Here is a 12,448-nt window from a genome sequence, read left to right as displayed (position 1 = left end):
CACAAGAGCAAGTAGAACCAGTTTTTCCATCTTTAACTACTACAGCAATAGACAGACAGTACAGTTTTGATTTTCATTCCATCTTTTGTTTCACACAAATAACAACAGTGTTTCTGAAATTACTTTAGCAATTTCCCTGACAAGAATGATTGCTGACTGTAATTATACATTAGCAGATATTTAAAGGGAATCAGGAATCTATAAACATCCAGTAGAATAATTGAAGGAGATTAGTATATTAATTACAGATTTCAGGCAAAAATAATCTTCAGTCTAGTGGACTCCACAACTAATTCAGTCTAGGAAATGAACTTTAGCAATCCCAATGTACACCACAGGAAATACCATTCATGTTAAAGACAACACTTCTTCCTTTTAAACTTTGCTTTCAGATGTTAACCTGCAGTCACCTTAGCTTTTTCAACTCATACAAAAATACTAAATGGAGAACAGGTGTGTTTTTAGTGATCTATCTGCTAGCAGTGGCAAGCTTCTTTACAAAGGTGAACCTTTTCTTCTATTTTGAAGGTTTTCATGTGAAATTTCATTTTCCTTAGTTGCATTTAATTTCTGAAGAGCTCTTTCTGCAATACAGAAAAATCTTCCTTACATTTACCTTCTACTTTCTTATAAAAAGTGAGCATGCCCCCTTCAAGACATCATCACTCAGAACTATATTTACATAAAAAACCCAAATCAATACAAAAAGTAATCTGCCATTTGAAAAAAAACTAACCAACCAAACAAACCAAAACAACACAACCAAAAGTGCTAGAAATCCCACCACATCTGAGCAAGCAGCAACACCACATCACCTGAGCTTTGCCCTTGAACATTAAGAGCCTTGGCAATGACAGTGCTAAACATAGTGCAAAGAAAGCATTGAAACTGAACTTTCTTTTATTCACATTCTAATTTCAGTAGATTGCTTCTTCTCTAAATTGTTTGTTCTACAATACACCTCTGTCAGGGTGGTAGAGTGCAACCGCAGAGCTATCAATGAGCTCTGGAGCTGGCCCAGGGTTTGGAGAGGAAAAGCAAACCACAGGTAGGAAAGCAATGGCAGCATCGAGCTGTTAAACTGACTCATCACCTCTCACAGGTGAGAAAAAGAATATCAAGAACACGATTTCTAAAGTTGGGGGCGGGAAGGTGGAGTGTTTGTTGCTCGTTTTGAAGTACTACTATTATTACAGGATGTGCTTTGAGGAAAGAGATTACAGTCACAGAAAGAAATCTCTATGTTACTGATCCAGGCAGGGCAGAGAGATGGTGACAGATGATGGCTCAGAAAATTGACTGGTAATTTAAGACCAGCTCACAAACTTAGTAAAAAAAGAAAGAAGAATCCATATAATGAGATTGATGCAACTGAATTACATGGGAGAGTTTATTACTGTTCTAAGGTAGTTTTTATTGTGAAAACACATGATGGTTTAACCAACGTATCTATTAAGCCTTGTAATTAACTGCTGGGTCTGGCTCAGCGGGGCAGGGGAGGAAGCAATCCTTTCATAATCCTGGTTTTCATAAGCAGCACACTCCAGGGTGTAAAGAGATACATCACACCTGAAGGGAACTGAGCTGTTCTTTGCATCTTTCAAAATCCAAGGTGTGTGATTATTTCTTGACTCCTGAACCCCCCGTCACATCTTAAAGATAGATTTCCTGACTTTAGCTGGTTTAAAATTGAACTTACCACTCAAAAGTCAATATTCCACTCTCAGTTTCCAGTGACCTATTTAAAATTCGTGTCTTTGAACACAGTGTCCTCAGAAGCCAGGATACCTTTTCATTGTGTAATTTCAGTTTAATTATACCAAAAGCAGAGTGCTTGTGCAGTTATTTAAAGTAATAAACTCCACAATATTAAGCTATATAAGCTGCAGAAAAAAAAACAAACACTTGAAACACAGAACATTAAATTTGAGCACTATGGGGAAAAACAGTTTTCAGCTCAGGCAGGAATAGGACAGAGTCTCTGTGTGTGTAAATAATTACTACTAGAATATCACTGATTTTCCCCAAAATTAAAATTCCTGATACTTTCAGAAGAGCTATTTTTTAAGAAAAAAATGTATTGCAGTAGGTAATACTCAGCCTTTATTGAAATTAGCAATAAGGAAAAAAAAAAGTCAAGAAAGGTATGTTTGAACTGTCAAGCTGGTTCTTTTCAGGCATGATCTCATTTAGGTTACAGAATTACAGCATAAAGCAAACAAAAGTGCTCAGGATGATAAATTTTCTAATCTCAATATCATTAATTACATCTACAATGAAATCTCTCTCATTTGTACTGCAATATTTTGAATATGCCTCAGATATTTTATTTCAGTAAAGCAGTCAAGAAGTACAGACTGCCCATGTGACAGAGAAAGTACTAGGATGTAACTGGACTCTTCTAACTATAACCAGAAACACCAACAAATGTGCAAAAAAATAAAAAATAGAAATTCAAATAAATCACTGTGAACACTTACACAGGAGCGTAAGGGACATCACACATTATTCTCATTTTTTGCTGTCTCAAATAGTTATTTAAGGGGGTTGTTACAGTTCAACACAGAAATGAGTCTTTCCCACCTCTAGGGTAAATAGTGTATTTGCACAGAACAGGTGCAGGGACAAGGGCCACGCCATGGGAGGGAAGATAAAACCCGTGAGATAAGAAATCATTTGCTATTTTGGTTGAGTCCAGCTAAAACAGTACAACAGAGAAAGAGGCTCCTCTCTCTCCAACCTACAATACTGAAGTGAATAGCAATGCACATGGCACCCAAAATTCAACCAATGCATTGGCATCAACAACAACTTGGGTTTCTTTGACTTTTTTTTGTCCCAGTCTCTAATTTTTACAGAACCAAATATTTTTTTAAAACAATTTTGCCAAACATGATCACCAAAATGCAAGACTAAACCACAGTGTAAGAGCAACATCACTTGTGTCTATTGACAAAGGCCAAAAACACTGCTTCTGTCTGAATTTCTGTTTACTCAACTCTTCTCAAAGCAATCAGACCCACTGGCAATCTCACTTTGGAAATAAATCTCAGCACATGGCCAAGAGATGGACATCAGTACCTGGAGCAATGCACTGCAGGGTGATATTACAGTATGAATGTCATGTATAAAAAGCCCTTTATGAAAGCAAAGCCTTCATACTATCTGTGAAACAAGGGGGAAGGTAAGAAGACATTAAATCCAATCCCCCTTTACTTAATGACTGGTACTTCAAGAATAAGTCCCATCAAGTACATGTTTTAGAAATCTTATTTCTGTATTCTATTTATTACAGGGGAATTTTAATGTTCCCCAAACTTAACTGTACAACATTTGCTACACCACCACATCCGTACTTCACAGCCAAAAAAACTAAAACTAACACTTGCATTGAGGAAGTTCCCTCCCTTGGAGGTTAAATATTAAAAACACCACCAAGGAGACAGACATTTCTAATAGAAGCATTGTTTCTACATTCATACCCTACCTCAGGACACACCAGCAGTCAAACACACACAATTCCTTTTTTTACAGTTTTCCAAAATGTAATATCTGGTTTAGGAAAGGTCCTTGGGGGCTCAGTCTGAAATAAAAGAATGATAATGGACTGCAAACCTCTGAAATCTTGTATTTTCTGCCTCACTTGATAGCAACACACACTAGAAAATTTTTAGGAGTTGTATACATATTTTTCTCTGATCCAGACATGAGCCAAGCATTCATGAGTGCCTGGGTAAGCTCTCTTGGATGACACAAAGAGGGAATCATGCAGAAGCAGTGAGAGCTTTCCAGTGATAACCAACATGCCACGCTAAGTTTTGATTATCTGAACACAGACCTAATCCACTGTCTTCTTGTTTCATCTTATCTTTCATCTTACCATTTTCAAAGCTTTGTCTGACAGCCAGCCCTGTTCCCAGCTCCAACAGGCTATTGGAAACCTGCACCAATAAAGCACTGACTCACCAGGGAAAACATGGCTATCTCACCTGGCACAGCCAAAGTGAAGCAGACACTTGTAAATTAAATTCTCCTTAAGCAGTTTTGTCTTTTGGATTTGCTGATACTAAGTCCAGTTAACTAGTATTAAAACAAAACTAGTTAATTCCAAAACTGAAATAACACAGTAGACATAGCAAACCGTCAGGCTATGGCAAAAGTCACTTTCCTGAAAAGCTGTGCAGTTCCTGCCTCAGAGAAATATGAAGTCCACAGAAGAACCTTCCAAAACAGTGATGTATGCACCAAAACCCTCGTGCAGGTTCCCATTGGTCAGCACCCAACCAACCCCCAGGGCAGGGTGTTAAACCTCAACAGTAGCTGTTCAAAAAGCACTTTTTACCTGGACTGTAATGCTGAGCTGTCATAGCACATGACTCCAGGCTTTTGTGGACCAAAATCTTACTGAGACTGCTGATAAGAAACACGTTTGCTTACCATTACGGGCCACAGGATTCATTGGCAAAAGCTGTATTTCTCCACTCCACTATGGTCTGCTCAGTCATTTTGAAATTCCTGCAGCAGAGTGAGTGCAGCCCACTCAGGTATAATCCTTGACACTAAATCTTTTGATGTATCACACACAGGAACCTGCAACAAGAGAGGGAATCTTTACTCCAAGGACCACAGTAGGCATTAACAATGCTTCCATTTCTTCCCCTCATAGTTCACAGAAGAAAAATCTACTCAATCTCTATCTCTACATACTATGAACCTTTACCCAAACAATCAATGGAAGAAAAAGTACTTAATTATACTGTGGCACACTGCAGCATGAATGTAACTTGACTGAAACACTTAATGATAGATGGAAATGTCTGAGAAGAAGGCCGAAAACTGATGAGAGGCATCATCTTTATGCTAACTGATCTCAATTCTTTTCAAGCAAAGCTTCTGTGACAGCAAAGGATACTCTGTTAGAAACAGTAGAAAAATATTTTACTAAATTTCACAGCATTATAGATAATACAGCTCTTAAGTACTTCAGTAAGTTTCATTATGCACAAGATCAAATATCAGCAATTAAAAAAAAATCCCAAGAAGAGAATCTGAAGTAAAACAGTGCATAATTCAAACCAACATAAAATATTGCACATCTGCAAATATGACAATATGGCAGGAAAACTAGCTAAAAAAAACCCCAGCAAAACATTCCCTCCCTGCACCTTGCAAGTCTGGATAAAGACTTCTCTATTGTTAGTACGGAAATGAAAGATTCTGCTACTACATTTGCTTGTCTTGGAGCACAAGAAGGGCAGAAATGCATATTCCTAGGATGTCATGAACAGGAGATTGTATCTCCAGGTAGGCAGAATGATCAGAAGACATGGTCAGGTATCATCCCCGAATGCAGAGCACCAGCTGTCTAGTAGGGGAATTCATATGGCTTTGTCTTCCTCTCTTTCTACTTTACCAGCTTTACATGCACTCTGGGAAAAACTGGTTAGATGTGACAAGATGCCAAAGGAGTTCAATAGCTCAGCACAGTATCAGGTACTAGCTGGAGCCCTGGATGGTCACTATTCATTGCTGGAATCCAGCACACACTCAACAGGGGCAGGAACCAAGAGGAGGAGTAAGTGGTTATACAGCAGTGTTGAAAGAATGACCCAAAAAGAAGCCAGAGCAGGAAACCCAAATTAAGATGTCAGTGGGAAATCTGATACAAGTTAAATAGGTGTGCTGGGAAGGGACAATATCAACATCTACTTCATTGTTCACCCCAAAGCTCCGTCACTAGAGACCCACTTTGGAATCTAAAAGGCGTGGGAAACTGCCAAATAATCTGGCACAAAATCAGAGTGGATGCAAAGTATTTTATCACAACAAGAATTAAAATAAATCTCTAGTCATTTTCAGTTAAGTTTTTGCAAGAATACCCAAACTATTTGAATCATCACCCCAAACAGGGACTCCATTCTGTCCCCCTGGGCTAAATGTCCAGTTCATACCTAAGCTCTGGGACAGCTGTGACCAAGTTCCATTAGGTTTTGGCCAGCACTCAGCTGTACCTAGCCAAGCCCAACATGCACCCATATTCATAAAAGTGGTACTGGAAAAGGTTCTTATGAAAAAGGTCAAAATCCTGACAAAGCATTTTGGCAGCCTTGGAGGCAGATGAGAGGGAAAAAACTACGATATCTCATGGAGTTCATCTGAAAAGGCAGATACAAACCTGTTGACTCTGTGCATGCCTAAAAGCAGATGAAAATAAGACTTTGTTCAACCTGTTACATGTTCAGTCTGGAATGCCCAAATAAGCTGCTGCTTTACTTTCATCGTATTATGTATCCAGTATTAAGGATGAGTCCCTGGTAATCATGAGAGATGTCTCATGTGCCTTTGAAATGGACCAGTGTCATCTGGAGGGCAACACTGGGCTGTGGTTTACTGGTATTCAACTGGGAAAATGAGGAGGACGTCCAGTTTAGAGTGTCCCAGAAATTTTGTGATTTTAGAAAAATAAACCATGATAATTTTTAAAAATCATCCCACTTTAATGAAGGTGCTTAATTGTAGTGATTCATACTTACTACACTCCTAGTTGGTCTTTAGAGAATTAATGTAAGGACAAAATTGCACTGATTTTTAATTTTTTTTTATTTTTAAAAGATATGTCTAAAAATGTAAATTTTGCCAGAGCCCTGGATAAAGAGTTGCATGTGAGATTCCCTTCAGTTACAGAGGGATCAAGCTGCTGCTCCACCAGAAGTGTTCTCGGGATCAGGCCCTGGGGACGGTATCCTTCCTATCATACACGGACATTACAAACAAGGATAGCACCTGGCAGAAATATTTCACATCAAAATCTAAAGGGAAGGGAGTTAAAAAAGAAAGATCCTCTCTTCATTGGTAACCGAAGCTCCTCGGAGGCACAAAGACCCGTGTGCTGATAAGCAGCAAGTTTCCAGCAGTAAAGTGATACACAAAGTACTCTGAGCCAGTTTTTGATCTGCAAGACAGACAAGCCTCCCTGCATTCAGCACTAACCACAGGCGCCTATTTCCCTAGCAACAGCTTGTGGGGCACTTTCATTTTGACTGAAGAACATTTAACCAGTTACATTATGAGCCCTGCACCTTGCTGCTACAGCAGCAGTTGCTTTTCACACCTACCAAATTGCTATTTGTGTAGTATTGAGCTGGTGGATCAATGCTGCACCTGCAGCACAGATTTGCTGTATCGTGCTTTGGTGTTTTGTTGTTGTTTTTTAAACTATCTGAACTTTATCAGCTAAAACTGGTCAAAAGTGAGGGGAAAAAAACCCTACAGTGTTAACAAAAGGTCTTCCTTAGAAACACCTCTGTCTATTACTGTTTTCCTTTAAGTTGTTTCCTTTAGATGTCCTTAAGATGTTTCCTTTAAGTTTGGAGTATTAGAGCACACAGAAGAGAAGGACATGACAACAGTTCTTGATTAATTTTAGGGAGACTTAATTAGCTTCAAGAAACACAAATTTCACATAACAAACTCAATAAGAGAAGGATAGAGTCTTTCTGTATTATAAAATCCCAGAGTTACCACATTTCACCAAACTTAACACCTGCTTAGAGCAAAGACTTGCAAAATTGGTTGATTCTTTCCAGTTTCATTTAGAACAGTCAACAGCATATTAAATAAACTGAAAGCCCAGAATTCACTGTGGCTATGGAAATTGTACAGAAGCTAAGAAAACACTGATTTTGTTTGACTTCTTTTTCAAAAAAGCCCCCTTCAATTTTTCTTTTGGTGTAGTTATTAGATATGCTTTGTATTGCCAACAGTAACTTAATTTTTTCAACATAAATAGAAATTATTAATGATAACTATTTTCAAAATTGTTCACACTATCCTTACTCAGACTTTTTGACTGGTTCAGTGGACACCTTAACAAAACTCTGTGAAGATACACTGCAATGCACCAAGAGTTTCTGGTTATCTACACAGTTTATTTATTAACTTAAAACTATAAAGTTGCCACGAGACTCAAGGTTTATCCTGCTAGGAGATATAGCAGTGACACCAATTCTGCTGGAGCTCTAATTTGAATGCTCATCTTGAATATCCACAATTGTAAAAATATCTTAATTTATTTCAAATAATCACTTTTACACTGAGAAGTGAAATATTTTACAGCAAATCTCTTTTACCATCTCTTTTGAGCTTCACTAATAATTACTTTGCACTGAAACACTGACATTTATTTGAAGTATCATTGGACAAGATACTGTGGCATAATGTGCATTGAGTACTGGTTTGAAACAATTTTATATCTAATCTGTAAAAACACATTTCATTACAGTAATTTTAACTGAATTAAAGTATTTTAAAACAAAAATGTGATTTGTATCATTAAAATCCTGTGCTATACTTAAAATCTACCTTAACGAGCAGATCCTTCAGATGTTGTTTTACAACACTACCATTATTTCCCCTCAGCTACATACAGTTCTTAAGAACTCTCAATATTTTTCAGAAATGTTTAAAATCTATTTCATATTATATATATTTTTAATAAACACTAATTTATAAATCAAACTAAAAGTATTACAAATAACACAGTGCTTCTTTCTATTTTACTGCCTGGTTAACACACTTGTAGATCTTCTGAAGATCACTTCCATGCTAGATGACAGTACAAGGAAACAGAAATTGAACTGATCACTAGCCTAAAGTTTATTTTCCTCAGAAGCATCCAAGACAGTCTACTGTAGAAACAACAGAAATGCTCAGAAACAAAAAAGAAAGCTAGAACAAAGCAAAAAATATTAGATAAAACTGGCACTACTTCTTCTCCCACACTACCATCAAAATTACATTGAAAAGCTCAAGAAGAGTCAAGAGTGTGTTGATTTCTCCTATAAAAGGGATTTTTAAATTCCTAAACTACAACATGAAGGAGCATGCTGGCTGTACATGTTACAACTCACTGAAGAGCCTTCAACCCCCATCTTCATCTTACCTCGTGCTGCAGCTGAACTTGGCTACCCCTGTCTTACAAACTCACACGAAATTACTGAGTTTTTGCCAAAAACCCAAGAATGTTATTTCAATAACCACATCCTGCAGTTAAAGCATAATAAATTCCAGAGTGATTTCTCTCATCTCTAATCCCCTATTTCCATCCTGTGCACATACAAATTCTCCAAACCTTCTGAAGGCCTAAATGCCAGTATGAGAAGAACAACTGTTGTGGTTGAAGCAACGAACTTAATCCATTTTCTAGCTTTTAGCCCTCCTACAGATTTTCTACTGGCTGGCTCCAAGTGTATCCCCTTTTTCTTTCACAAAGGAGCTGACCTAATACCAACATCCACCCACAAAAGGTGCTGATGTTATAAATGAATACTCACAAGACTTTTTAGGAATACAGTAGTCCCAAGCTTATAAAACACAAATAATTTTGGACTATAACAATTCATTACAGTAAACATCTCTGTTGGCACTTAAATATTTTGCTGGACTTTAATCTCTTACTTCCAGAAACTGATATAATTCCTGGAGGAGAATGTCTGTTCAGCTGTGGCAGGAAGCACAATGCTGGGCTTTAAACATCACATAAAAAAATAATTAAGTTATTGTGTAATTGCATTCTATTTTTAAAAATAAATATATAATTAAATAAGAATGCATGATGTTAAGGACAGCAGAATGTCCACCCTTCAGCTGCCACTGACAGACATGGTGGTTACAAACACAACACAGTGAATCAGTGCTGTAAATTCAATTACAGAAGCAGGGGCTGGGGGGAATCTTTCATTTAACACCAGTTTTTCGGTAGCAAGTGAAATCAGCATTTCGGAGCAATGGCGTGACAGAGCAGTGGATGAAATCATGACGTTTCTTTCACGTGGTTGTAACACCACCACCTTTTTAGGCCTGGTTCAAGCTGACACATGCACCATTACCATCACTTCCTCATTGCCAGCACACAGCTCACTGCCTGAGCAGCAAACCCTCACATAACGGGGAAGGGCCCACGTGTGCAGAGAGATGTGAGGAGTGTGTTCAAGTACAACTCCCTGCTTCAGCAAATGCACGTTTATTCATAAATCACCATCCTCCCTACACACAGAGTTTAAATCAGTTTAATGAACAGAAATCTAGAGAGGAAAGTTTTGCTGCTCATTTTAAAGAACTAAATCCACAGGTCTTGGCTATGGCTCTGCAACAGGGGTGTCTCCACTAATATTTGCTCAAGTTTCTCCTTCTCTTCGCTCTTCCTCCCCACCACTTGCTCCTGTCTTGTCACCACAGCACACCAGTCCTTTGGTATGTCCCTGTCACTTTTCTAGGTCTATATGCAGTCAGATCAGCTCAAAAATAACCATTTGTCTCTCCCAGGTTTTGTTTCTTCTTGCCCAAGAGGCAGACGGGTCACTGACTGTGTGCAGCAGCTTTGTGGCAGCACAGCCGACACAGCTGAGAGCATTTGGCTGCTGAGCAGAGGCTGGACAAGGAGGTGACAGCAGGAATGTGCTCCTTAACCTGAAAATGTTGCTGCAGCTGTCATGGGAAGAACTGTGCTACCACATGTGCCCCAGGATGAGGGACAGCCCAGAGAGATGCCAGGCAAGAGCCAGCAACAGAAGAGATCAGCTTCTCGGGGAAAACAGACCTCTGTGCTCTGCTAAGCAAGTAGTCAGGGTGGTCTGTAACTCTCTGTTTTAACATCCAACAGAAGTCATTAACAGTTTAGTTATACACACTCCACAACCTGCAGGAAATAATCAAGACTGTGAAGAATGGGGACTGATAAGTACACGCAAGCAGGGAAGACTCACCCCAGTCAGGCTGGCTCAGCCCATCTCTGAAAACTGAAGCTGTGAATGAGGAGGTCCAAGATGCTTTCCCAGACTAGGGAGGAGAGTCGTAATTGCATCATTTTTCTAGATGAGCAGTGCCAGCAGTTCAGGTTGTGAGTCAGTACTGAGCCAGCCAATGCCCTGTGGTGGTCCCTGGGGCCCTGTGCTATTAGAAGTGATGACTTTCACAACAGGCTGCTGAGCAGGATCCAAGCAGACTCGCACTTATTAAAGAAAGGAGAACTGCTACTTTATTTTTCAGTTAGAGCAAGAACATACTGCCAGTACTTTGGGCAACTTCCAGCAGCCAAATTACTGTTAATGTCCAGAATGCTTTCCACTTTTGTCTGGGAGTCTCCAAGATGAGTAAATAAACCCTCATGTACTCTTATTTCTATCAACATTTCACAGAAAGAAAAAACCAGAAATAAATCAAACTTGCTAGAATCACCCTGTGAGCGCTACTCACATCTTTTGACTGCCAGGTTTATGCTTCCACCATGAAATCACACTTCAAGTTTGCTGCCTAAAAATCAAGTAATTTCATGTGGAGAAAAAAAAGTGCTCTTTCCTTCCAACTTACAAGTGTTGTGTGGCAAGATGTACACCAAAATGATCTGTATTCAAAGGCAGGAATAAGGGAGGAATAATTAAGGGAGTTTGCAGATAAAAAGAACTATTTGAAAAGCTTAGCTCACACTTTTAAGCAAAAGGGAGCCAAGCACACAAACTGAAACAACATCAATCATTTCATGACCATTTTGCAACTTGTAATACATGTGTTCTATCTTACACACCTTCCACAGGTTAATCTCAAAACCAAGTATTTTTGCATTTCATTACCAGCCTCAAAAAACATGAGTTCCCAATGAGAAAGAAAAGAAAAAGCCAAACATTTACACGTGTGTAGTGTTTCTGAAGTAACACAATCCCCAAATATTTACAAATCCAAACCCCACACACTAACACTTCACTCCTTTTTCTTGGTTTTAAATTAGTTTAACTGACTTTCATAAACTTTCACTGTGGAATACCATGGTGCTTGAAAATGAAAGTATGTCAAAAGCCAAATTTTAAGAAATGAAGTAGAAACCACTGAAATACAATATAATGCACAATATGACAAATCCTGTATCCGTATCTATCACTGAGTCTGCTCGCTTCACCCAGGAGCTAACGCCCAAGTGTTTCAGGGCAAGGGAACCATAAGCCATATGCAATCCTTCAGTGACATTAATCATGCATAAAACAGGCAAGCTACATTTTTAGGTACTCTATGTATTACACACAGACATGAAAATACTGTAACATTTATTTAAATCACAACCCTGGTTTACATCCAGACTCTTACTATTTTATCATCATGCTAAGCCTAGGCATACAGACACTACAACAAGTCAGAAATGAGGAAGAAAAGGAATAAAATGTAAGTGAAAATGTCTGGTATGTATTTTTGTTAAAAAGTTCTAATCCACTCCTTAAAATGACTGTAAGCAGGTACTGTATTCAGGCACAAATATGTTGGACTATACCAATAATTTCATCACTGTCTCTTTGTTAAATATCGATATAGGCATATATAAGCACAAGAAATCCCTGACAGTAAAGAAATTAAATACAAGCAAACAGTCAAAACTTAGGTCTCAAAACATTCCAGTCACTCC

General features: G+C 38.5%; 1 protein-coding gene across 3 annotated transcripts in view; it reads right to left on the bottom strand.

Annotated features, from left to right (window-relative positions):
• ADCY7 (adenylate cyclase 7) overlaps nucleotides 1-12,448 on the bottom strand; it is a 61,469-nt gene that overhangs the window by 36,406 nt on the left and 12,615 nt on the right. For all 3 annotated transcript variants that reach the window (XM_027732462.2, XM_027732447.2, XM_027732455.2), the window contains one exon: nucleotides 4,438-4,590. The gene's annotated coding sequence lies outside the window, so the exon portion shown is untranslated. The remainder of the gene's footprint in view (nucleotides 1-4,437; nucleotides 4,591-12,448) is intronic.

This window comes from Pipra filicauda, unplaced genomic scaffold, assembly GCF_003945595.2.
Source record: "Pipra filicauda isolate LSUMZ 115617 unplaced genomic scaffold, ASM394559v2 scaffold46_size3722508_pilon, whole genome shotgun sequence".
In the NCBI taxonomy this organism is placed as follows: Eukaryota; Metazoa; Chordata; class Aves; order Passeriformes; family Pipridae; genus Pipra; species Pipra filicauda.
The sequence above is the reverse complement of the archived record's forward strand: the minus strand, read 5'-3'. Positions and strand labels throughout refer to the sequence as shown.